Source organism: Oncorhynchus mykiss, unplaced genomic scaffold (assembly GCF_013265735.2).
Source record: "Oncorhynchus mykiss isolate Arlee unplaced genomic scaffold, USDA_OmykA_1.1 un_scaffold_402, whole genome shotgun sequence".
Taxonomy (NCBI): Eukaryota; Metazoa; Chordata; class Actinopteri; order Salmoniformes; family Salmonidae; genus Oncorhynchus; species Oncorhynchus mykiss.
This window is the reverse complement of record NW_023493849.1, coordinates 18,158-43,627: the sequence shown is the minus strand read 5'-3', so window position 1 is coordinate 43,627 and position 25,470 is coordinate 18,158. Positions and strand designations below refer to the sequence as shown.

Here is a 25,470-nt window from a genome sequence, read left to right as displayed (position 1 = left end):
TGCAACAACTGTTGATGCTGAGAATGCAACACAAACCGCTGGTGCAAATGCTCTTTTCAAGATGCTCCACCTTGATCACAACAACTTATGCACCAAGACTATACTTTCAGGGATCATTTCTATAGTGCGTTACTTGAGAAATGTGTGTCTAAAGTGGTAGATCTCGCTATCCATGATGACGATTCAAGATATTCCCGTTCAGAGCATGAATTTGGTGGTTAGAAATGACCTTGCTCATTTTTCTTCCACCTTTGATGACTGTTCCTTGTTCTTCAATGAACGTGGATGAAGGGAATATGTTCTGAGTGGATGATAACCATGTACAATAAAAGCTACTGAAATGTCTCCCAAATCCTTATCGTTAGTAAAATAAAACCTCTTGAATCAGTCCTGAGACCCCAGCAATAATATTTTCAGTTTTCTGGCTTTCGTTGATCTCCATGTTCAGCCCTTATATTTTGCTTCAAAATGAGGAGTTTTAAAATGTTCCTTTCAGGACAACCTTTGACCTTCATACGTAGAAGAACCTTGTACTTTCTAACAACTTTTTGGTAGCTTGTGAGCGTCATAGAGCAAAACATGTTACATGTGCATGTTCGATAGAGTCTCAGCTTTTCATAGATAGCTTTTAGTAATTTGTAATTCAAACCTTTCTGACTCTACAGATGTTTCTGTAAAAAAAAGACCCGGGCCTGGGCACCTTCGGAATCCGTCTTTGTCTCACAAACACAGCTCTATCTCAGCCCCCGTTAATCACACAGACTAACTCTTGGTACCACTGGATGCAGAAGACAGAGACGAATCTGATGGTACAACCCATACGTCTATAGCTAAAACACACAATGTTTAAAAGGGGGTAGAATTCAACACAAATAACCGGCTTTGAAATATGGATGGCTGTCCATCAACATTAGGTCATATTTTACCTGTTGGCAACCAGCATCGCTGACCATTTTTCTCAATTGAGAAACCTAGCAATTCTCCATAATTAACATAATTTGATTGCAACAACTGTTGATGCTGAGAATGCAACACAAACCGCTGGTGCAAATGCTCTTTTCAAGATGCTCCACCTTGATCACAACAACTTATGCACCAAGACTATACTTTCAGGGATCATTTCTATAGTGCGTTACTTGAGAAATGTGTGTCTAAAGTGGTAGATCTCGCTATCCATGATGACGATTCAAGATATTCCCGTTCAGAGCATGAATTTGGTGGTTAGAAATGACCTTGCTCATTTTTCTTCCACCTTTGATGACTGTTCCTTGTTCTTCAATGAACGTGGATGAAGGGAATATGTTCTGAGTGGATGATAACCATGTACAATAAAAGCTACTGAAATGTCTCCCAAATCCTTATCGTTAGTAAAATAAAACCTCTTGAATCAGTCCTGAGACCCCAGCAATAATCTTTTCAGTTTTCTGGCTTTCGTTGATCTCCATGTTCAGCCCTTATATTTTGCTTCAAAATGAGGAGTTTTAAAATGTTCCTTTCAGGACAACCTTTGACCTTCATACGTAGAAGAACCTTGTACTTTCTAACAACTTTTTGGTAGCTTGTGAGCGTCATAGAGCAAAACATGTTACATGTGCATGTTCGATAGAGTCTCAGCTTTTCATAGATAGCTTTTAGTAGTTTGTAATTCAAACCTTTCTGACTCTACAGATGTTTCTGTAAAAAAAAGACCCGGGCCTGGGCACCTTCGGAATCCGTCTTTGTCTCACAAACACAGCTCTATCTCAGCCCCCGTTAATCACACAGACTAACTCTTGGTACCACTGGATGCAGAAGACAGAGACGAATCTGATGGTACAACCCATACGTCTATAGCTAAAACACACAATGTTTAAAAGGGGGTAGAATTCAACACAAATAACCGGCTTTGAAATATGGATGGCTGTCCATCAACATTAGGTCATATTTTACCTGTTGGCAACCAGCATCGCTGACCATTTTTCTCAATTGAGAAACCTAGCAATTCTCCATAATTAACATAATTTGATTGCAACAACTGTTGATGCTGAGAATGCAACACAAACCGCTGGTGCAAATGCTCTTTTCAAGATGCTCCACCTTGATCACAACAACTTATGCACCAAGACTATACTTTCAGGGATCATTTCTATAGTGCGTTACTTGAGAAATGTGTGTCTAAAGTGGTAGATCTCGCTATCCATGATGACGATTCAAGATATTCCCGTTCAGAGCATGAATTTGGTGGTTAGAAATGACCTTGCTCATTTTTCTTCCACCTTTGATGACTGTTCCTTGTTCTTCAATGAACGTGGATGAAGGGAATATGTTCTGAGTGGATGATAACCATGTACAATAAAAGCTACTGAAATGTCTCCCAAATCCTTATCGTTAGTAAAATAAAACCTCTTGAATCAGTCCTGAGACCCCAGCAATAATCTTTTCCGTTTTCTGGCTTTCGTTGATCTCCATGTTCAGCCCTTATATTTTGCTTCAAAATGAGGAGTTTTAAAATGTTCCTTTCAGGACAACCTTTGACCTTCATACGTAGAAGAACCTTGTACTTTCTAACAACTTTTTGGTAGCTTGTGAGCGTCATAGAGCAAAACATGTTACATGTGCATGTTCGATAGAGTCTCAGCTTTTCATAGATAGCTTTTAGTAGTTTGTAATTCAAACCTTTCTGACTCTACAGATGTTTCTGTAAAAAAAAGACCCGGGCCTGGGCACCTTCGGAATCCGTCTTTGTCTCACAAACACAGCTCTATCTCAGCCCCCGTTAATCACACAGACTAACTCTTGGTACCACTGGATGCAGAAGACAGAGACGAATCTGATGGTACAACCCATACGTCTATAGCTAAAACACACAATGTTTAAAAGGGGGTAGAATTCAACACAAATAACCGGCTTTGAAATATGGATGGCTGTCCATCAACATTAGGTCATATTTTACCTGTTGGCAACCAGCATCGCTGACCATTTTTCTCAATTGAGAAACCTAGCAATTCTCCATAATTAACATAATTTGATTGCAACAACTGTTGATGCTGAGAATGCAACACAAACCGCTGGTGCAAATGCTCTTTTCAAGATGCTCCACCTTGATCACAACAACTTATGCACCAAGACTATACTTTCAGGGATCATTTCTATAGTGCGTTACTTGAGAAATGTGTGTCTAAAGTGGTAGATCTCGCTATCCATGATGACGATTCAAGATATTCCCATTCAGAGCATGAATTTGGTGGTTAGAAATGACCTTGCTCATTTTTCTTCCACCTTTGATGACTGTTCCTTGTTCTTCAATGAACGTGGATGAAGGGAATATGTTCTGAGTGGATGATAACCATGTACAATAAAAGCTACTGAAATGTCTCCCAAATCCTTATCGTTAGTAAAATAAAACTTCTTGAATCAGTCCTGAGACCCCAGCAATAATCTTTTCAGTTTTCTGGCTTTCGTTGATCTCCATGTCCAGCCCTTATATTTTGCTTCAAAATGAGGAGTTTTAAAATTTTCCTTTCAGGACAACCTTTGACCTTCATACGTAGAAGAACCTTGTACTTTCTAACAACGTTTTGGTAGCTTGTGAGCGTCATAGAGCAAAACATGTTACATGTGCATGTTCGATAGAGTCTCAGCTTTTCATAGATAGCTTTTAGTAGTTTGTAATTCAAACCTTTCTGACTCTACAGATGTTTCTGTAAAAAAAAGACCCGGGCCTGGGCACCTTCGGAATCCGTCTTTGTCTCACAAACACAGCTCTATCTCAGCCCCCGTTAATCACACAGACTAACTCTTGGTACCACTGGATGCAGAAGACAGAGACGAATCTGATGGTACAACCCATACGTCTATAGCTAAAACACACAATGTTTAAAAGGGGGTAGAATTCAACACAAATAACCGGCTTTGAAATATGGATGGCTGTCCATCAACATTAGGTCATATTTTACCTGTTGGCAACCAGCATCGCTGACCATTTTTCTCAATTGAGAAACCTAGCAATTCTCCATAATTAACATAATTTGATTGCAACAACTGTTGATGCTGAGAATGCAACACAAACCGCTGGTGCAAATGCTCTTTTCAAGATGCTCCACCTTGATCACAACAACTTATGCACCAAGACTATACTTTCAGGGATCATTTCTATAGTGCGTTACTTGAGAAATGTGTGTCTAAAGTGGTAGATCTCGCTATCCATGATGACGATTCAAGATATTCCCGTTCAGAGCATGAATTTGGTGGTTAGAAATGACCTTGCTCATTTTTCTTCCACCTTTGATGACTGTTCCTTGTTCTTCAATGAACGTGGATGAAGGGAATATGTTCTGAGTGGATGATAACCATGTACAATAAAAGCTACTGAAATGTCTCCCAAATCCTTATCGTTAGTAAAATAAAACCTCTTGAATCAGTCCTGAGACCCCAGCAATAATCTTTTCCGTTTTCTGGCTTTCGTTGATCTCCATGTCCAGCCCTTATATTTTGCTTCAAAATGAGGAGTTTTAAAATGTTCCTTTCAGGACAACCTTTGACCTTCATACGTAGAAGAACCTTGTACTTTCTAACAACTTTTTGGTAGCTTGTGAGCGTCATAGAGCAAAACATGTTACATGTGCATGTTCGATAGAGTCTCAGCTTTTCATAGATAGCTTTTAGTAGTTTGTAATTCAAACCTTTCTGACTCTACAGATGTTTCTGTAAAAAAAAGACCCGGGCCTGGGCACCTTCGGAATCCGTCTTTGTCTCACAAACACAGCTCTATCTCAGCCCCCGTTAATCACACAGACTAACTCTTGGTACCACTGGATGCAGAAGACAGAGACGAATCTGATGGTACAACCCATACGTCTATAGCTAAAACACACAATGTTTAAAAGGGGGTAGAATTCAACACAAATAACCGGCTTTGAAATATGGATGGCTGTCCATCAACATTAGGTCATATTTTACCTGTTGGCAACCAGCATCGCTGACCATTTTTCTCAATTGAGAAACCTAGCAATTCTCCATAATTAACATAATTTGATTGCAACAACTGTTGATGCTGAGAATGCAACACAAACCGCTGGTGCAAATGCTCTTTTCAAGATGCTCCACCTTGATCACAACAACTTATGCACCAAGACTATACTTTCAGGGATCATTTCTATAGTGCGTTACTTGAGAAATGTGTGTCTAAAGTGGTAGATCTCGCTATCCATGATGACGATTCAAGATATTCCCGTTCAGAGCATGAATTTGGTGGTTAGAAATGACCTTGCTCATTTTTCTTCCACCTTTGATGACTGTTCCTTGTTCTTCAATGAACGTGGATGAAGGGAATATGTTCTGAGTGGATGATAACCATGTACAATAAAAGCTACTGAAATGTCTCCCAAATCCTTATCGTTAGTAAAATAAAACCTCTTGAATCAGTCCTGAGACCCCAGCAATAATCTTTTCCGTTTTCTGGCTTTCGTTGATCTCCATGTCCAGCCCTTATATTTTGCTTCAAAATGAGGAGTTTTAAAATGTTCCTTTCAGGACAACCTTTGACCTTCATACGTAGAAGAACCTTGTACTTTCTAACAACTTTTTGGTAGCTTGTGAGCGTCATAGAGCAAAACATGTTACATGTGCATGTTCGATAGAGTCTCAGCTTTTCATAGATAGCTTTTAGTAGTTTGTAATTCAAACCTTTCTGACTCTACAGATGTTTCTGTAAAAAAAAGACCCGGGCCTGGGCACCTTCGGAATCCGTCTTTGTCTCACAAACACAGCTCTATCTCAGCCCCCGTTAATCACACAGACTAACTCTTGGTACCACTGGATGCAGAAGACAGAGACGAATCTGATGGTACAACCCATACGTCTATAGCTAAAACACACAATGTTTAAAAGGGGGTAGAATTCAACACAAATAACCGGCTTTGAAATATGGATGGCTGTCCATCAACATTAGGTCATATTTTACCTGTTGGCAACCAGCATCGCTGACCATTTTTCTCAATTGAGAAACCTAGCAATTCTCCATAATTAACATAATTTGATTGCAACAACTGTTGATGCTGAGAATGCAACACAAACCGCTGGTGCAAATGCTCTTTTCAAGATGCTCCACCTTGATCACAACAACTTATGCACCAAGACTATACTTTCAGGGATCATTTCTATAGTGCGTTACTTGAGAAATGTGTGTCTAAAGTGGTAGATCTCGCTATCCATGATGACGATTCAAGATATTCCCGTTCAGAGCATGAATTTGGTGGTTAGAAATGACCTTGCTCATTTTTCTTCCACCTTTGATGACTGTTCCTTGTTCTTCAATGAACGTGGATGAAGGGAATATGTTCTGAGTGGATGATAACCATGTACAATAAAAGCTACTGAAATGTCTCCCAAATCCTTATCGTTAGTAAAATAAAACTTCTTGAATCAGTCCTGAGACCCCAGCAATAATCTTTTCAGTTTTCTGGCTTTCGTTGATCTCCATGTCCAGCCCTTATATTTTGCTTCAAAATGAGGAGTTTTAAAATTTTCCTTTCAGGACAACCTTTGACCTTCATACGTAGAAGAACCTTGTACTTTCTAACAACGTTTTGGTAGCTTGTGAGCGTCATAGAGCAAAACATGTTACATGTGCATGTTCGATAGAGTCTCAGCTTTTCATAGATAGCTTTTAGTAGTTTGTAATTCAAACCTTTCTGACTCTACAGATGTTTCTGTAAAAAAAAGACCCGGGCCTGGGCACCTTCGGAATCCGTCTTTGTCTCACAAACACAGCTCTATCTCAGCCCCCGTTAATCACACAGACTAACTCTTGGTACCACTGGATGCAGAAGACAGAGACGAATCTGATGGTACAACCCATACGTCTATAGCTAAAACACACAATGTTTAAAAGGGGGTAGAATTCAACACAAATAACCGGCTTTGAAATATGGATGGCTGTCCATCAACATTAGGTCATATTTTACCTGTTGGCAACCAGCATCGCTGACCATTTTTCTCAATTGAGAAACCTAGCAATTCTCCATAATTAACATAATTTGATTGCAACAACTGTTGATGCTGAGAATGCAACACAAACCGCTGGTGCAAATGCTCTTTTCAAGATGCTCCACCTTGATCACAACAACTTATGCACCAAGACTATACTTTCAGGGATCATTTCTATAGTGCGTTACTTGAGAAATGTGTGTCTAAAGTGGTAGATCTCGCTATCCATGATGACGATTCAAGATATTCCCGTTCAGAGCATGAATTTGGTGGTTAGAAATGACCTTGCTCATTTTTCTTCCACCTTTGATGACTGTTCCTTGTTCTTCAATGAACGTGGATGAAGGGAATATGTTCTGAGTGGATGATAACCATGTACAATAAAAGCTACTGAAATGTCTCCCAAATCCTTATCGTTAGTAAAATAAAACTTCTTGAATCAGTCCTGAGACCCCAGCAATAATCTTTTCAGTTTTCTGGCTTTCGTTGATCTCCATGTCCAGCCCTTATATTTTGCTTCAAAATGAGGAGTTTTAAAATTTTCCTTTCAGGACAACCTTTGACCTTCATACGTAGAAGAACCTTGTACTTTCTAACAACGTTTTGGTAGCTTGTGAGCGTCATAGAGCAAAACATGTTACATGTGCATGTTCGATAGAGTCTCAGCTTTTCATAGATAGCTTTTAGTAGTTTGTAATTCAAACCTTTCTGACTCTACAGATGTTTCTGTAAAAAAAAGACCCGGGCCTGGGCACCTTCGGAATCCGTCTTTGTCTCACAAACACAGCTCTATCTCAGCCCCCGTTAATCACACAGACTAACTCTTGGTACCACTGGATGCAGAAGACAGAGACGAATCTGATGGTACAACCCATACGTCTATAGCTAAAACACACAATGTTTAAAAGGGGGTAGAATTCAACACAAATAACCGGCTTTGAAATATGGATGGCTGTCCATCAACATTAGGTCATATTTTACCTGTTGGCAACCAGCATCGCTGACCATTTTTCTCAATTGAGAAACCTAGCAATTCTCCATAATTAACATAATTTGATTGCAACAACTGTTGATGCTGAGAATGCAACACAAACCGCTGGTGCAAATGCTCTTTTCAAGATGCTCCACCTTGATCACAACAACTTATGCACCAAGACTATACTTTCAGGGATCATTTCTATAGTGCGTTACTTGAGAAATGTGTGTCTAAAGTGGTAGATCTCGCTATCCATGATGACGATTCAAGATATTCCCGTTCAGAGCATGAATTTGGTGGTTAGAAATGACCTTGCTCATTTTTCTTCCACCTTTGATGACTGTTCCTTGTTCTTCAATGAACGTGGATGAAGGGAATATGTTCTGAGTGGATGATAACCATGTACAATAAAAGCTACTGAAATGTCTCCCAAATCCTTATCGTTAGTAAAATAAAACCTCTTGAATCAGTCCTGAGACCCCAGCAATAATCTTTTCCGTTTTCTGGCTTTCGTTGATCTCCATGTCCAGCCCTTATATTTTGCTTCAAAATGAGGAGTTTTAAAATTTTCCTTTCAGGACAACCTTTGACCTTCATACGTAGAAGAACCTTGTACTTTCTAACAACTTTTTGGTAGCTTGTGAGCGTCATAGAGCAAAACATGTTACATGTGCATGTTCGATAGAGTCTCAGCTTTTCATAGATAGCTTTTAGTAGTTTGTAATTCAAACCTTTCTGACTCTACAGATGTTTCTGTAAAAAAAAGACCCGGGCCTGGGCACCTTCGGAATCCGTCTTTGTCTCACAAACACAGCTCTATCTCAGCCCCCGTTAATCACACAGACTAACTCTTGGTACCACTGGATGCAGAAGACAGAGACGAATCTGATGGTACAACCCATACGTCTATAGCTAAAACACACAATGTTTAAAAGGGGGTAGAATTCAACACAAATAACCGGCTTTGAAATATGGATGGCTGTCCATCAACATTAGGTCATATTTTACCTGTTGGCAACCAGCATCGCTGACCATTTTTCTCAATTGAGAAACCTAGCAATTCTCCATAATTAACATAATTTGATTGCAACAACTGTTGATGCTGAGAATGCAACACAAACCGCTGGTGCAAATGCTCTTTTCAAGATGCTCCACCTTGATCACAACAACTTATGCACCAAGACTATACTTTCAGGGATCATTTCTATAGTGCGTTACTTGAGAAATGTGTGTCTAAAGTGGTAGATCTCGCTATCCATGATGACGATTCAAGATATTCCCGTTCAGAGCATGAATTTGGTGGTTAGAAATGACCTTGCTCATTTTTCTTCCACCTTTGATGACTGTTCCTTGTTCTTCAATGAACGTGGATGAAGGGAATATGTTCTGAGTGGATGATAACCATGTACAATAAAAGCTACTGAAATGTCTCCCAAATCCTTATCGTTAGTAAAATAAAACTTCTTGAATCAGTCCTGAGACCCCAGCAATAATCTTTTCAGTTTTCTGGCTTTCGTTGATCTCCATGTCCAGCCCTTATATTTTGCTTCAAAATGAGGAGTTTTAAAATTTTCCTTTCAGGACAACCTTTGAACTTCATACGTAGAAGAACCTTGTACTTTATAACAACGTTTTGGTAGCTTGTGAGCATCATAGAGCAAAACATGTTACATGTGCATGTTCGATAGAGTCTCAGCTTTTCATAGATAGCTTTTAGTAGTTTGTAATTCAAACCTTTCTGACTCTACAGATGTTTCTGTAAAAAAAAGACCCGGGCCTGGGCACCTTCGGAATCCGTCTTTGTCTCACAAACACAGCTCTATCTCAGCCCCCGTTAATCACACAGACTAACTCTTGGTACCACTGGATGCAGAAGACAGAGACGAATCTGATGGTACAACCCATACGTCTATAGCTAAAACACACAATGTTTAAAAGGGGGTAGAATTCAACACAAATAACCGGCTTTGAAATATGGATGGCTGTCCATCAACATTAGGTCATATTTTACCTGTTGGCAACCAGCATCGCTGACCATTTTTCTCAATTGAGAAACCTAGCAATTCTCCATAATTAACATAATTTGATTGCAACAACTGTTGATGCTGAGAATGCAACACAAACCGCTGGTGCAAATGCTCTTTTCAAGATGCTCCACCTTGATCACAACAACTTATGCACCAAGACTATACTTTCAGGGATCATTTCTATAGTGCGTTACTTGAGAAATGTGTGTCTAAAGTGGTAGATCTCGCTATCCATGATGACGATTCAAGATATTCCCGTTCAGAGCATGAATTTGGTGGTTAGAAATGACCTTGCTCATTTTTCTTCCACCTTTGATGACTGTTCCTTGTTCTTCAATGAACGTGGATGAAGGGAATATGTTCTGAGTGGATGATAACCATGTACAATAAAAGCTACTGAAATGTCTCCCAAATCCTTATCGTTAGTAAAATAAAACTTCTTGAATCAGTCCTGAGACCCCAGCAATAATCTTTTCAGTTTTCTGGCTTTCGTTGATCTCCATGTCCAGCCCTTATATTTTGCTTCAAAATGAGGAGTTTTAAAATTTTCCTTTCAGGACAACCTTTGACCTTCATACGTAGAAGAACCTTGTACTTTCTAACAACGTTTTGGTAGCTTGTGAGCGTCATAGAGCAAAACATGTTACATGTGCATGTTCGATAGAGTCTCAGCTTTTCATAGATAGCTTTTAGTAGTTTGTAATTCAAACCTTTCTGACTCTACAGATGTTTCTGTAAAAAAAAGACCCGGGCCTGGGCACCTTCGGAATCCGTCTTTGTCTCACAAACACAGCTCTATCTCAGCCCCCGTTAATCACACAGACTAACTCTTGGTACCACTGGATGCAGAAGACAGAGACGAATCTGATGGTACAACCCATACGTCTATAGCTAAAACACACAATGTTTAAAAGGGGGTAGAATTCAACACAAATAACCGGCTTTGAAATATGGATGGCTGTCCATCAACATTAGGTCATATTTTACCTGTTGGCAACCAGCATCGCTGACCATTTTTCTCAATTGAGAAACCTAGCAATTCTCCATAATTAACATAATTTGATTGCAACAACTGTTGATGCTGAGAATGCAACACAAACCGCTGGTGCAAATGCTCTTTTCAAGATGCTCCACCTTGATCACAACAACTTATGCACCAAGGCTATACTTTCAGGGATCATTTCTATAGTGCGTTACTTGAGAAATGTGTGTCTAAAGTGGTAGATCTCGCTATCCATGATGACGATTCAAGATATTCCCGTTCAGAGCATGAATTTGGTGGTTAGAAATGACCTTGCTCATTTTTCTTCCACCTTTGATGACTGTTCCTTGTTCTTCAATGAACGTGGATGAAGGGAATATGTTCTGAGTGGATGATAACCATGTACAATAAAAGCTACTGAAATGTCTCCCAAATCCTTATCGTTAGTAAAATAAAACTTCTTGAATCAGTCCTGAGACCCCAGCAATAATCTTTTCAGTTTTCTGGCTTTCGTTGATCTCCATGTCCAGCCCTTATATTTTGCTTCAAAATGAGGAGTTTTAAAATTTTCCTTTCAGGACAACCTTTGACCTTCATACGTAGAAGAACCTTGTACTTTCTAACAACGTTTTGGTAGCTTGTGAGCGTCATAGAGCAAAACATGTTACATGTGCATGTTCGATAGAGTCTCAGCTTTTCATAGATAGCTTTTAGTAGTTTGTAATTCAAACCTTTCTGACTCTACAGATGTTTCTGTAAAAAAAAGACCCGGGCCTGGGCACCTTCGGAATCCGTCTTTGTCTCACAAACACAGCTCTATCTCAGCCCCCGTTAATCACACAGACTAACTCTTGGTACCACTGGATGCAGAAGACAGAGACGAATCTGATGGTACAACCCATACGTCTATAGCTAAAACACACAATGTTTAAAAGGGGGTAGAATTCAACACAAATAACCGGCTTTGAAATATGGATGGCTGTCCATCAACATTAGGTCATATTTTACCTGTTGGCAACCAGCATCGCTGACCATTTTTCTCAATTGAGAAACCTAGCAATTCTCCATAATTAACATAATTTGATTGCAACAACTGTTGATGCTGAGAATGCAACACAAACCGCTGGTGCAAATGCTCTTTTCAAGATGCTCCACCTTGATCACAACAACTTATGCACCAAGACTATACTTTCAGGGATCATTTCTATAGTGCGTTACTTGAGAAATGTGTGTCTAAAGTGGTAGATCTCGCTATCCATGATGACGATTCAAGATATTCCCGTTCAGAGCATGAATTTGGTGGTTAGAAATGACCTTGCTCATTTTTCTTCCACCTTTGATGACTGTTCCTTGTTCTTCAATGAACGTGGATGAAGGGAATATGTTCTGAGTGGATGATAACCATGTACAATAAAAGCTCTTGAATCAGTCCTGAGACCCCAGCAATAATCTTTTCCGTTTTCTGGCTTTCGTTGATCTCCATGTCCAGCCCTTATATTTTGCTTCAAAATGAGGAGTTTTAAAATGTTCCTTTCAGGACAACCTTTGACCTTCATACGTAGAAGAACCTTGTACTTTCTAACAACTTTTTGGTAGCTTGTGAGCGTCATAGAGCAAAACATGTTACATGTGCATGTTCGATAGAGTCTCAGCTTTTCATAGATAGCTTTTAGTAGTTTGTAATTCAAACCTTTCTGACTCTACAGATGTTTCTGTAAAAAAAAGACCCGGGCCTGGGCACCTTCGGAATCCGTCTTTGTCTCACAAACACAGCTCTATCTCAGCCCCCGTTAATCACACAGACTAACTCTTGGTACCACTGGATGCAGAAGACAGAGACGAATCTGATGGTACAACCCATACGTCTATAGCTAAAACACACAATGTTTAAAAGGGGGTAGAATTCAACACAAATAACCGGCTTTGAAATATGGATGGCTGTCCATCAACATTAGGTCATATTTTACCTGTTGGCAACCAGCATCGCTGACCATTTTTCTCAATTGAGAAACCTAGCAATTCTCCATAATTAACATAATTTGATTGCAACAACTGTTGATGCTGAGAATGCAACACAAACCGCTGGTGCAAATGCTCTTTTCAAGATGCTCCACCTTGATCACAACAACTTATGCACCAAGGCTATACTTTCAGGGATCATTTCTATAGTGCGTTACTTGAGAAATGTGTGTCTAAAGTGGTAGATCTCGCTATCCATGATGACGATTCAAGATATTCCCGTTCAGAGCATGAATTTGGTGGTTAGAAATGACCTTGCTCATTTTTCTTCCACCTTTGATGACTGTTCCTTGTTCTTCAATGAACGTGGATGAAGGGAATATGTTCTGAGTGGATGATAACCATGTACAATAAAAGCTCTTGAATCAGTCCTGAGACCCCAGCAATAATCTTTTCCGTTTTCTGGCTTTCGTTGATCTCCATGTCCAGCCCTTATATTTTGCTTCAAAATGAGGAGTTTTAAAATGTTCCTTTCAGGACAACCTTTGACCTTCATACGTAGAAGAACCTTGTACTTTCTAACAACTTTTTGGTAGCTTGTGAGCGTCATAGAGCAAAACATGTTACATGTGCATGTTCGATAGAGTCTCAGCTTTTCATAGATAGCTTTTAGTAGTTTGTAATTCAAACCTTTCTGACTCTACAGATGTTTCTGTAAAAAAAAGACCCGGGCCTGGGCACCTTCGGAATCCGTCTTTGTCTCACAAACACAGCTCTATCTCAGCCCCCGTTAATCACACAGACTAACTCTTGGTACCACTGGATGCAGAAGACAGAGACGAATCTGATGGTACAACCCATACGTCTATAGCTAAAACACACAATGTTTAAAAGGGGGTAGAATTCAACACAAATAACCGGCTTTGAAATATGGATGGCTGTCCATCAACATTAGGTCATATTTTACCTGTTGGCAACCAGCATCGCTGACCATTTTTCTCAATTGAGAAACCTAGCAATTCTCCATAATTAACATAATTTGATTGCAACAACTGTTGATGCTGAGAATGCAACACAAACCGCTGGTGCAAATGCTCTTTTCAAGATGCTCCACCTTGATCACAACAACTTATGCACCAAGACTATACTTTCAGGGATCATTTCTATAGTGCGTTACTTGAGAAATGTGTGTCTAAAGTGGTAGATCTCGCTATCCATGATGACGATTCAAGATATTCCCGTTCAGAGCATGAATTTGGTGGTTAGAAATGACCTTGCTCATTTTTCTTCCACCTTTGATGACTGTTCCTTGTTCTTCAATGAACGTGGATGAAGGGAATATGTTCTGAGTGGATGATAACCATGTACAATAAAAGCTACTGAAATGTCTCCCAAATCCTTATCGTTAGTAAAATAAAACTTCTTGAATCAGTCCTGAGACCCCAGCAATAATCTTTTCAGTTTTCTGGCTTTCGTTGATCTCCATGTCCAGCCCTTATATTTTGCTTCAAAATGAGGAGTTTTAAAATGTTCCTTTCAGGACAACCTTTGACCTTCATACGTAGAAGAACCTTGTACTTTCTAACAACTTTTTGGTAGCTTGTGAGCGTCATAGAGCAAAACATGTTACATGTGCATGTTCGATAGAGTCTCAGCTTTTCATAGATAGCTTTTAGTAGTTTGTAATTCAAACCTTTCTGACTCTACAGATGTTTCTGTAAAAAAAAGACCCGGGCCTGGGCACCTTCGGAATCCGTCTTTGTCTCACAAACACAGCTCTATCTCAGCCCCCGTTAATCACACAGACTAACTCTTGGTACCACTGGATGCAGAAGACAGAGACGAATCTGATGGTACAACCCATACGTCTATAGCTAAAACACACAATGTTTAAAAGGGGGTAGAATTCAACACAAATAACCGGCTTTGAAATATGGATGGCTGTCCATCAACATTAGGTCATATTTTACCTGTTGGCAACCAGCATCGCTGACCATTTTTCTCAATTGAGAAACCTAGCAATTCTCCATAATTAACATAATTTGATTGCAACAACTGTTGATGCTGAGAATGCAACACAAACCGCTGGTGCAAATGCTCTTTTCAAGATGCTCCACCTTGATCACAACAACTTATGCACCAAGACTATACTTTCAGGGATCATTTCTATAGTGCGTTACTTGAGAAATGTGTGTCTAAAGTGGTAGATCTCGCTATCCATGATGACGATTCAAGATATTCCCGTTCAGAGCATGAATTTGGTGGTTAGAAATGACCTTGCTCATTTTTCTTCCACCTTTGATGACTGTTCCTTGTTCTTCAATGAACGTGGATGAAGGGAATATGTTCTGAGTGGATGATAACCATGTACAATAAAAGCTACTGAAATGTCTCCCAAATCCTTATCGTTAGTAAAATAAAACTTCTTGAATCAGTCCTGAGACCCCAGCAATAATCTTTTCAGTTTTCTGGCTTTCGTTGATCTCCATGTCCAGCCCTTATATTTTGCTTCAAAATGAGGAGTTTTAAAATGTTCCTTTCAGGACAACCTTTGACCTTCATACGTAGAAGAACCTTGTACTTTCTAACAACTTTTTGGTAGCTTGTGAGCGTCATAGAGCAAAACATGTTACATGTGCATGTTCGATAGAGTCTCAGCTTTTCATAGATAGCTTTTAGTAGTTTGTAATTCAAACCTTTCTGACTCTACAGATGTTTCTGTAAAAAAAAGACCCGGGCCTGGGCACCTTCGGAATCCGTCTTTGTCTCACAAACACAGCTCTATCTCAGCCCCCGTTAATCACACAGACTAACTCTTGGTACCACTGGATGCAGAAGACAGAGACGAATCTGATGGTACAACCCATACGTCTATAGCTAAAACACACAATGTTTAAAAGGGGGTAGAATTCAACACAAATAACCGGCTTTGAAATATGGATGGCTGTCCATCAACATTAGGTCATATTTTACCTGTTGGCAACCAGCATCGCTGACCATTTTTCTCAATTGAGAAACCTAGCAATTCTCCATAATTAACATAATTTGATTGCAACAACTGTTGATGCTGAGAATGCAACACAAACCGCTGGTGCAAATGCTCTTTTCAAGATGCTCCACCTTGATCACAACAACTTATGCACCAAGGCTATACTTTCAGGGATCATTTCTATAGTGCGTTACTTGAGAAATGTGTGTCTAAAGTGGTAGATCTCGCTATCCATGATGACGATTCAAGATATTCCCGTTCAGAGCATGAATTTGGTGGTTAGAAATGACCTTGCTCATTTTTCTTCCACCTTTGATGACTGTTCCTTGTTCTTCAATGAACGTGGATGAAGGGAATATGTTCTGAGTGGATGATAACCATGTACAATAAAAGCTACTGAAATGTCTCCCAAATCCTTATCGTTAGTAAAATAAAACCTCTTGAATCAGTCCTGAGACCCCAGCAATAATCTTTTCCGTTTTCTGGCTTTCGTTGATCTCCATGTCCAGCCCTTATATTTTGCTTCAAAATGAGGAGTTTTAAAATGTTCCTTTCAGGACAACCTTTGACCTTCATACGTAGAAGAACCTTGTACTTTCTAACAACTTTTTGGTAGCTTGTGAGCGTCATAGAGCAAAACATGTTACATGTGCATGTTCGATAGAGTCTCAGCTTTTCATAGATAGCTTTTAGTAGTTTGTAATTCAAACCTTTCTGACTCTACAGATGTTTCTGTAAAAAAAAGACCCGGGCCTGGGCACCTTCGGAATCCGTCTTTGTCTCACAAACACAGCTCTATCTCAGCCCCCGTTAATCACACAGACTAACTCTTGGTACCACTGGATGCAGAAGACAGAGACGAATCTGATGGTACAACCCATACGTCTATAGCTAAAACACACAATGTTTAAAAGGGGGTAGAATTCAACACAAATAACCGGCTTTGAAATATGGATGGCTGTCCATCAACATTAGGTCATATTTTACCTGTTGGCAACCAGCATCGCTGACCATTTTTCTCAATTGAGAAACCTAGCAATTCTCCATAATTAACATAATTTGATTGCAACAACTGTTGATGCTGAGAATGCAACACAAACCGCTGGTGCAAATGCTCTTTTCAAGATGCTCCACCTTGATCACAACAACTTATGCACCAAGACTATACTTTCAGGGATCATTTCTATAGTGCGTTACTTGAGAAATGTGTGTCTAAAGTGGTAGATCTCGCTATCCATGATGACGATTCAAGATATTCCCGTTCAGAGCATGAATTTGGTGGTTAGAAATGACCTTGCTCATTTTTCTTCCACCTTTGATGACTGTTCCTTGTTCTTCAATGAACGTGGATGAAGGGAATATGTTCTGAGTGGATGATAACCATGTACAATAAAAGCTACTGAAATGTCTCCCAAATCCTTATCGTTAGTAAAATAAAACTTCTTGAATCAGTCCTGAGACCCCAGCAATAATCTTTTCAGTTTTCTGGCTTTCGTTGATCTCCATGTCCAGCCCTTATATTTTGCTTCAAAATGAGGAGTTTTAAAATGTTCCTTTCAGGACAACCTTTGACCTTCATACGTAGAAGAACCTTGTACTTTCTAACAACTTTTTGGTAGCTTGTGAGCGTCATAGAGCAAAACATGTTACATGTGCATGTTCGATAGAGTCTCAGCTTTTCATAGATAGCTTTTAGTAGTTTGTAATTCAAACCTTTCTGACTCTACAGATGTTTCTGTAAAAAAAAGACCCGGGCCTGGGCACCTTCGGAATCCGTCTTTGTCTCACAAACACAGCTCTATCTCAGCCCCCGTTAATCACACAGACTAACTCTTGGTACCACTGGATGCAGAAGACAGAGACGAATCTGATGGTACAACCCATACGTCTATAGCTAAAACACACAATGTTTAAAAGGGGGTAGAATTCAACACAAATAACCGGCTTTGAAATATGGATGGCTGTCCATCAACATTAGGTCATATTTTACCTGTTGGCAACCAGCATCGCTGACCATTTTTCTCAATTGAGAAACCTAGCAATTCTCCATAATTAACATAATTTGATTGCAACAACTGTTGATGCTGAGAATGCAACACAAACCGCTGGTGCAAATGCTCTTTTCAAGATGCTCCACCTTGATCACAACAACTTATGCACCAAGGCTATACTTTCAGGGATCATTTCTATAGTGCGTTACTTGAGAAATGTGTGTCTAAAGTGGTAGATCTCGCTATCCATGATGACGATTCAAGATATTCCCGTTCAGAGCATGAATTTGGTGGTTAGAAATGACCTTGCTCATTTTTCTTCCACCTTTGATGACTGTTCCTTGTTCTTCAATGAACGTGGATGAAGGGAATATGTTCTGAGTGGATGATAACCATGTACAATAAAAGCTACTGAAATGTCTCCCAAATCCTTATCGTTAGTAAAATAAAACCTCTTGAATCAGTCCTGAGACCCCAGCAATAATCTTTTCCGTTTTCTGGCTTTCGTTGATCTCCATGTCCAGCCCTTATATTTTGCTTCAAAATGAGGAGTTTTAAAATGTTCCTTTCAGGACAACCTTTGACCTTCATACGTAGAAGAACCTTGTACTTTCTAACAACTTTTTGGTAGCTTGTGAGCGTCATAGAGCAAAACATGTTACATGTGCATGTTCGATAGAGTCTCAGCTTTTCATAGATAGCTTTTAGTAGTTTGTAATTCAAACCTTTCTGACTCTACAGATGTTTCTGTAAAAAAAAGACCCGGGCCTGGGCACCTTCGGAATCCGTCTTTGTCTCACAAACACAGCTCTATCTCAGCCCCCGTTAATCACACAGACTAACTCTTGGTACCACTGGATGCAGAAGACAGAGACGAATCTGATGGTACAACCCATACGTCTATAGCTAAAACACACAATGTTTAAAAGGGGGTAGAATTCAACACAAATAACCGGCTTTGAAATATGGATGGCTGTCCATCAACATTAGGTCATATTTTACCTGTTGGCAACCAGCATCGCTGACCATTTTTCTCAATTGAGAAACCTAGCAATTCTCCATAATTAACATAATTTGATTGCAACAACTGTTGATGCTGAGAATGCAACACAAACCGCTGGTGCAAATGCTCTTTTCAAGATGCTCCACCTTGATCACAACAACTTATGCACCAAGACTATACTTTCAGGGATCATTTCTATAGTGCGTTACTTGAGAAATGTGTGTCTAAAGTGGTAGATCTCGCTATCCATGATGACGATTCAAGATATTCCCGTTCAGAGCATGAATTTGGTGGTTAGAAATGACCTTGCTCATTTTTCTTCCACCTTTGATGACTGTTCCTTGTTCTTCAATGAACGTGGATGAAGGGAATATGTTCTGAGTGGATGATAACCATGTACAATAAAAGCTACTGAAATGTCTCCCAAATCCTTATCGTTAGTAAAATAAAACTTCTTGAATCAGTCCTGAGACCCCAGCAATAATCTTTTCAGTTTTCTGGCTTTCGTTGATCTCCATGTCCAGCCCTTATATTTTGCTTCAAAATGAGGAGTTTTAAAATGTTCCTTTCAGGACAACCTTTGACCTTCATACGTAGAAGAACCTTGTACTTTCTAACAACTTTTTGGTAGCTTGTGAGCGTCATAGAGCAAAACATGTTACATGTGCATGTTCGATAGAGTCTCAGCTTTTCATAGATAGCTTTTAGTAGTTTGTAATTCAAACCTTTCTGACTCTACAGATGTTTCTGTAAAAAAAAGACCCGGGCCTGGGCACCTTCGGAATCCGTCTTTGTCTCACAAACACAGCTCTATCTCAGCCCCCGTTAATCACACAGACTAACTCTTGGTACCACTGGATGCAGAAGACAGAGACGAATCTGATGGTACAACCCATACGTCTATAGCTAAAACACACAATGTTTAAAAGGGGGTAGAATTCAACACAAATAACCGGCTTTGAAATATGGATGGCTGTCCATCAACATTAGGTCATATTTTACCTGTTGGCAACCAGCATCGCTGACCATTTTTCTCAATTGAGAAACCTAGCAATTCTCCATAATTAACATAATTTGATTGCAACAACTGTTGATGCTGAGAATGCAACACAAACCGCTGGTGCAAATGCTCTTTTCAAGATGCTCCACCTTGATCACAACAACTTATGCACCAAGACTATACTTTCAGGGATCATTTCTATAGTGCGTTACTTGAGAAATGTGTGTCTAAAGTGGTAGATCTCGCTATCCATGATGACGATTCAAGATATTCCCGTTCAGAGCATGAATTTGGTGGTTAGAAATGACCTTGCTCATTTTTCTTCCACCTTTGATGACTGTTCCTTGTTCTTCAATGAACGTGGATGAAGGGAATATGTTCTGATTGGATGATAACCATGTACAATAAAAGCTACTGAAATGTCTCCCAAATCCTTATCGTTAGTAAAATAAAACTTCTTGAATCAGTCCTGAGACCCCAGCAATAATCTTTTCAGTTTTCTGGCTTTCGTTGATCTCCATGTCCAGCCCTTATATTTTGCTTCAAAATGAGGAGTTTTAAAATGTTCCTTTCAGGACAACCTTTGACCTTCATACGTAGAAGAACCTTGTACTTTCTAACAACTTTTTGGTAGCTTGTGAGCGTCATAGAGCAAAACATGTTACATGTGCATGTTCGATAGAGTCTCAGCTTTTCATAGATAGCTTTTAGTAGTTTGTAATTCAAACCTTTCTGACTCTACAGATGTTTCTGTAAAAAAAAGACCCGGGCCTGGGCACCTTCGGAATCCGTCTTTGTCTCACAAACACAGCTCTATCTCAGCCCCCGTTAATCACACAGACTAACTCTTGGTACCACTGGATGCAGAAGACAGAGACGAATCTGATGGTACAACCCATACGTCTATAGCTAAAACACACAATGTTTAAAAGGGGGTAGAATTCAACACAAATAACCGGCTTTGAAATATGGATGGCTGTCCATCAACATTAGGTCATATTTTACCTGTTGGCAACCAGCATCGCTGACCATTTTTCTCAATTGAGAAACCTAGCAATTCTCCATAATTAACATAATTTGATTGCAACAACTGTTGATGCTGAGAATGCAACACAAACCGCTGGTGCAAATGCTCTTTTCAAGATGCTCCACCTTGATCACAACAACTTATGCACCAAGACTATACTTTCAGGGATCATTTCTATAGTGCGTTACTTGAGAAATGTGTGTCTAAAGTGGTAGATCTCGCTATCCATGATGACGATTCAAGATATTCCCGTTCAGAGCATGAATTTGGTGGTTAGAAATGACCTTGCTCATTTTTCTTCCACCTTTGATGACTGTTCCTTGTTCTTCAATGAACGTGGATGAAGGGAATATGTTCTGAGTGGATGATAACCATGTACAATAAAAGCTACTGAAATGTCTCCCAAATCCTTATCGTTAGTAAAATAAAACTTCTTGAATCAGTCCTGAGACCCCAGCAATAATCTTTTCAGTTTTCTGGCTTTCGTTGATCTCCATGTCCAGCCCTTATATTTTGCTTCAAAATGAGGAGTTTTAAAATGTTCCTTTCAGGACAACCTTTGACCTTCATACGTAGAAGAACCTTGTACTTTCTAACAACTTTTTGGTAGCTTGTGAGCGTCATAGAGCAAAACATGTTACATGTGCATGTTCGATAGAGTCTCAGCTTTTCATAGATAGCTTTTAGTAGTTTGTAATTCAAACCTTTCTGACTCTACAGATGTTTCTGTAAAAAAAAGACCCGGGCCTGGGCACCTTCGGAATCCGTCTTTGTCTCACAAACACAGCTCTATCTCAGCCCCCGTTAATCACACAGACTAACTCTTGGTACCACTGGATGCAGAAGACAGAGACGAATCTGATGGTACAACCCATACGTCTATAGCTAAAACACACAATGTTTAAAAGGGGGTAGAATTCAACACAAATAACCGGCTTTGAAATATGGATGGCTGTCCATCAACATTAGGTCATATTTTACCTGTTGGCAACCAGCATCGCTGACCATTTTTCTCAATTGAGAAACCTAGCAATTCTCCATAATTAACATAATTTGATTGCAACAACTGTTGATGCTGAGAATGCAACACAAACCGCTGGTGCAAATGCTCTTTTCAAGATGCTCCACCTTGATCACAACAACTTATGCACCAAGGCTATACTTTCAGGGATCATTTCTATAGTGCGTTACTTGAGAAATGTGTGTCTAAAGTGGTAGATCTCGCTATCCATGATGACGATTCAAGATATTCCCGTTCAGAGCATGAATTTGGTGGTTAGAAATGACCTTGCTCATTTTTCTTCCACCTTTGATGACTGTTCCTTGTTCTTCAATGAACGTGGATGAAGGGAATATGTTCTGAGTGGATGATAACCATGTACAATAAAAGCTACTGAAATGTCTCCCAAATCCTTATCGTTAGTAAAATAAAACCTCTTGAATCAGTCCTGAGACCCCAGCAATAATCTTTTCCGTTTTCTGGCTTTCGTTGATCTCCATGTCCAGCCCTTATATTTTGCTTCAAAATGAGGAGTTTTAAAATGTTCCTTTCAGGACAACCTTTGACCTTCATACGTAGAAGAACCTTGTACTTTCTAACAACTTTTTGGTAGCTTGTGAGCGTCATAGAGCAAAACATGTTACATGTGCATGTTCGATAGAGTCTCAGCTTTTCATAGATAGCTTTTAGTAGTTTGTAATTCAAACCTTTCTGACTCTACAGATGTTTCTGTAAAAAAAAGACCCGGGCCTGGGCACCTTCGGAATCCGTCTTTGTCTCACAAACACAGCTCTATCTCAGCCCCCGTTAATCACACAGACTAACTCTTGGTACCACTGGATGCAGAAGACAGAGACGAATCTGATGGTACAACCCATACGTCTATAGCTAAAACACACAATGTTTAAAAGGGGGTAGAATTCAACACAAATAACCGGCTTTGAAATATGGATGGCTGTCCATCAACATTAGGTCATATTTTACCTGTTGGCAACCAGCATCGCTGACCATTTTTCTCAATTGAGAAACCTAGCAATTCTCCATAATTAACATAATTTGATTGCAACAACTGTTGATGCTGAGAATGCAACACAAACCGCTGGTGCAAATGCTCTTTTCAAGATGCTCCACCTTGATCACAACAACTTATGCACCAAGACTATACTTTCAGGGATCATTTCTATAGTGCGTTACTTGAGAAATGTGTGTCTAAAGTGGTAGATCTCGCTATCCATGATGACGATTCAAGATATTCCCGTTCAGAGCATGAATTTGGTGGTTAGAAATGACCTTGCTCATTTTTCTTCCACCTTTGATGACTGTTCCTTGTTCTTCAATGAACGTGGATGAAGGGAATATGTTCTGAGTGGATGATAACCATGTACAATAAAAGCTACTGAAATGTCTCCCAAATCCTTATCGTTAGTAAAATAAAACTTCTTGAATCAGTCCTGAGACCCCAGCAATAATCTTTTCAGTTTTCTGGCTTTCGTTGATCTCCATGTCCAGCCCTTATATTTTGCTTCAAAATGAGGAGTTTTAAAATGTTCCTTTCAGGACAACCTTTGACCTTCATACGTAGAAGAACCTTGTACTTTCTAACAACTTTTTGGTAGCTTGTGAGCGTCATAGAGCAAAACATGTTACATGTGCATGTTCGATAGAGTCTCAGCTTTTCATAGATAGCTTTTAGTAGTTTGTAATTCAAACCTTTCTGACTCTACAGATGTTTCTGTAAAAAAAAGACCCGGGCCTGGGCACCTTCGGAATCCGTCTTTGTCTCACAAACACAGCTCTATCTCAGCCCCCGTTAATCACACAGACTAACTCTTGGTACCACTGGATGCAGAAGACAGAGACGAATCTGATGGTACAACCCATACGTCTATAGCTAAAACACACAATGTTTAAAAGGGGGTAGAATTCAACACAAATAACCGGCTTTGAAATATGGATGGCTGTCCATCAACATTAGGTCATATTTTACCTGTTGGCAACCAGCATCGCTGACCATTTTTCTCAATTGAGAAACCTAGCAATTCTCCATAATTAACATAATTTGATTGCAACAACTGTTGATGCTGAGAATGCAACACAAACCGCTGGTGCAAATGCTCTTTTCAAGATGCTCCACCTTGATCACAACAACTTATGCACCAAGACTATACTTTCAGGGATCATTTCTATAGTGCGTTACTTGAGAAATGTGTGTCTAAAGTGGTAGATCTCGCTATCCATGATGACGATTCAAGATATTCCCGTTCAGAGCATGAATTTGGTGGTTAGAAATGACCTTGCTCATTTTTCTTCCACCTTTGATGACTGTTCCTTGTTCTTCAATGAACGTGGATGAAGGGAATATGTTCTGATTGGATGATAACCATGTACAATAAAAGCTACTGAAATGTCTCCCAAATCCTTATCGTTAGTAAAATAAAACTTCTTGAATCAGTCCTGAGACCCCAGCAATAATCTTTTCAGTTTTCTGGCTTTCGTTGATCTCCATGTCCAGCCCTTATATTTTGCTTCAAAATGAGGAGTTTTAAAATGTTCCTTTCAGGACAACCTTTGACCTTCATACGTAGAAGAACCTTGTACTTTCTAACAACTTTTTGGTAGCTTGTGAGCGTCATAGAGCAAAACATGTTACATGTGCATGTTCGATAGAGTCTCAGCTTTTCATAGATAGCTTTTAGTAGTTTGTAATTCAAACCTTTCTGACTCTACAGATGTTTCTGTAAAAAAAAGACCCGGGCCTGGGCACCTTCGGAATCCGTCTTTGTCTCACAAACACAGCTCTATCTCAGCCCCCGTTAATCACACAGACTAACTCTTGGTACCACTGGATGCAGAAGACAGAGACGAATCTGATGGTACAACCCATACGTCTATAGCTAAAACACACAATGTTTAAAAGGGGGTAGAATTCAACACAAATAACCGGCTTTGAAATATGGATGGCTGTCCATCAACATTAGGTCATATTTTACCTGTTGGCAACCAGCATCGCTGACCATTTTTCTCAATTGAGAAACCTAGCAATTCTCCATAATTAACATAATTTGATTGCAACAACTGTTGATGCTGAGAATGCAACACAAACCGCTGGTGCAAATGCTCTTTTCAAGATGCTCCACCTTGATCACAACAACTTATGCACCAAGACTATACTTTCAGGGATCATTTCTATAGTGCGTTACTTGAGAAATGTGTGTCTAAAGTGGTAGATCTCGCTATCCATGATGACGATTCAAGATATTCCCGTTCAGAGCATGAATTTGGTGGTTAGAAATGACCTTGCTCATTTTTCTTCCACCTTTGATGACTGTTCCTTGTTCTTCAATGAACGTGGATGAAGGGAATATGTTCTGAGTGGATGATAACCATGTACAATAAAAGCTACTGAAATGTCTCCCAAATCCTTATCGTTAGTAAAATAAAACTTCTTGAATCAGTCCTGAGACCCCAGCAATAATCTTTTCAGTTTTCTGGCTTTCGTTGATCTCCATGTCCAGCCCTTATATTTTGCTTCAAAATGAGGAGTTTTAAA

General features: G+C 39.5%; 26 non-coding genes across 26 annotated transcripts; all 26 read left to right on the top strand.

Annotated features, from left to right (window-relative positions):
- Positions 1-94: 94 nt before the first annotated feature.
- On the top strand, positions 95-310 carry LOC118955162. Its single transcript, XR_005045026.1, has one exon. It is a non-coding gene; the product is annotated as a small nucleolar RNA U3 (small nucleolar RNA).
- Positions 311-1,097: 787 nt separating this feature from the next.
- LOC118955161 lies at positions 1,098-1,313 on the top strand. The gene has a single exon (XR_005045025.1). It is a non-coding gene; the product is annotated as a small nucleolar RNA U3 (small nucleolar RNA).
- A 787-nt stretch (positions 1,314-2,100) lies between these two features.
- LOC118955160 lies at positions 2,101-2,316 on the top strand. The gene has a single exon (XR_005045024.1). It is a non-coding gene; the product is annotated as a small nucleolar RNA U3 (small nucleolar RNA).
- Positions 2,317-3,103: 787 nt separating this feature from the next.
- On the top strand, positions 3,104-3,319 carry LOC118955072. The gene has a single exon (XR_005044939.1). It is a non-coding gene; the product is annotated as a small nucleolar RNA U3 (small nucleolar RNA).
- A 787-nt stretch (positions 3,320-4,106) lies between these two features.
- On the top strand, positions 4,107-4,322 carry LOC118955158. Its single transcript, XR_005045022.1, has one exon. It is a non-coding gene; the product is annotated as a small nucleolar RNA U3 (small nucleolar RNA).
- Positions 4,323-5,109: 787 nt separating this feature from the next.
- Positions 5,110-5,325, top strand: LOC118955157. Its single transcript, XR_005045021.1, has one exon. It is a non-coding gene; the product is annotated as a small nucleolar RNA U3 (small nucleolar RNA).
- A 787-nt stretch (positions 5,326-6,112) lies between these two features.
- LOC118955156 lies at positions 6,113-6,328 on the top strand. The gene has a single exon (XR_005045020.1). It is a non-coding gene; the product is annotated as a small nucleolar RNA U3 (small nucleolar RNA).
- Positions 6,329-7,115: 787 nt separating this feature from the next.
- On the top strand, positions 7,116-7,331 carry LOC118955155. The gene has a single exon (XR_005045019.1). It is a non-coding gene; the product is annotated as a small nucleolar RNA U3 (small nucleolar RNA).
- A 787-nt stretch (positions 7,332-8,118) lies between these two features.
- Positions 8,119-8,334, top strand: LOC118955154. The gene has a single exon (XR_005045018.1). It is a non-coding gene; the product is annotated as a small nucleolar RNA U3 (small nucleolar RNA).
- Positions 8,335-9,121: 787 nt separating this feature from the next.
- On the top strand, positions 9,122-9,337 carry LOC118955153. Its single transcript, XR_005045017.1, has one exon. It is a non-coding gene; the product is annotated as a small nucleolar RNA U3 (small nucleolar RNA).
- Positions 9,338-10,124: 787 nt separating this feature from the next.
- LOC118955152 lies at positions 10,125-10,340 on the top strand. The gene has a single exon (XR_005045016.1). It is a non-coding gene; the product is annotated as a small nucleolar RNA U3 (small nucleolar RNA).
- Positions 10,341-11,127: 787 nt separating this feature from the next.
- LOC118955175 lies at positions 11,128-11,343 on the top strand. Its single transcript, XR_005045039.1, has one exon. It is a non-coding gene; the product is annotated as a small nucleolar RNA U3 (small nucleolar RNA).
- Positions 11,344-12,130: 787 nt separating this feature from the next.
- LOC118955151 lies at positions 12,131-12,346 on the top strand. The gene has a single exon (XR_005045015.1). It is a non-coding gene; the product is annotated as a small nucleolar RNA U3 (small nucleolar RNA).
- Positions 12,347-13,089: 743 nt separating this feature from the next.
- Positions 13,090-13,305, top strand: LOC118955174. The gene has a single exon (XR_005045038.1). It is a non-coding gene; the product is annotated as a small nucleolar RNA U3 (small nucleolar RNA).
- Positions 13,306-14,048: 743 nt separating this feature from the next.
- On the top strand, positions 14,049-14,264 carry LOC118955150. Its single transcript, XR_005045014.1, has one exon. It is a non-coding gene; the product is annotated as a small nucleolar RNA U3 (small nucleolar RNA).
- Positions 14,265-15,051: 787 nt separating this feature from the next.
- On the top strand, positions 15,052-15,267 carry LOC118955149. Its single transcript, XR_005045013.1, has one exon. It is a non-coding gene; the product is annotated as a small nucleolar RNA U3 (small nucleolar RNA).
- A 787-nt stretch (positions 15,268-16,054) lies between these two features.
- LOC118955173 lies at positions 16,055-16,270 on the top strand. The gene has a single exon (XR_005045037.1). It is a non-coding gene; the product is annotated as a small nucleolar RNA U3 (small nucleolar RNA).
- A 787-nt stretch (positions 16,271-17,057) lies between these two features.
- Positions 17,058-17,273, top strand: LOC118955147. The gene has a single exon (XR_005045011.1). It is a non-coding gene; the product is annotated as a small nucleolar RNA U3 (small nucleolar RNA).
- A 787-nt stretch (positions 17,274-18,060) lies between these two features.
- LOC118955172 lies at positions 18,061-18,276 on the top strand. The gene has a single exon (XR_005045036.1). It is a non-coding gene; the product is annotated as a small nucleolar RNA U3 (small nucleolar RNA).
- Positions 18,277-19,063: 787 nt separating this feature from the next.
- On the top strand, positions 19,064-19,279 carry LOC118955146. The gene has a single exon (XR_005045010.1). It is a non-coding gene; the product is annotated as a small nucleolar RNA U3 (small nucleolar RNA).
- Positions 19,280-20,066: 787 nt separating this feature from the next.
- LOC118955183 lies at positions 20,067-20,282 on the top strand. Its single transcript, XR_005045047.1, has one exon. It is a non-coding gene; the product is annotated as a small nucleolar RNA U3 (small nucleolar RNA).
- Positions 20,283-21,069: 787 nt separating this feature from the next.
- Positions 21,070-21,285, top strand: LOC118955145. Its single transcript, XR_005045009.1, has one exon. It is a non-coding gene; the product is annotated as a small nucleolar RNA U3 (small nucleolar RNA).
- A 787-nt stretch (positions 21,286-22,072) lies between these two features.
- Positions 22,073-22,288, top strand: LOC118955171. The gene has a single exon (XR_005045035.1). It is a non-coding gene; the product is annotated as a small nucleolar RNA U3 (small nucleolar RNA).
- Positions 22,289-23,075: 787 nt separating this feature from the next.
- On the top strand, positions 23,076-23,291 carry LOC118955144. The gene has a single exon (XR_005045008.1). It is a non-coding gene; the product is annotated as a small nucleolar RNA U3 (small nucleolar RNA).
- Positions 23,292-24,078: 787 nt separating this feature from the next.
- On the top strand, positions 24,079-24,294 carry LOC118955182. The gene has a single exon (XR_005045046.1). It is a non-coding gene; the product is annotated as a small nucleolar RNA U3 (small nucleolar RNA).
- A 787-nt stretch (positions 24,295-25,081) lies between these two features.
- LOC118955133 lies at positions 25,082-25,297 on the top strand. The gene has a single exon (XR_005044999.1). It is a non-coding gene; the product is annotated as a small nucleolar RNA U3 (small nucleolar RNA).
- Positions 25,298-25,470: the final 173 nt, after the last annotated feature.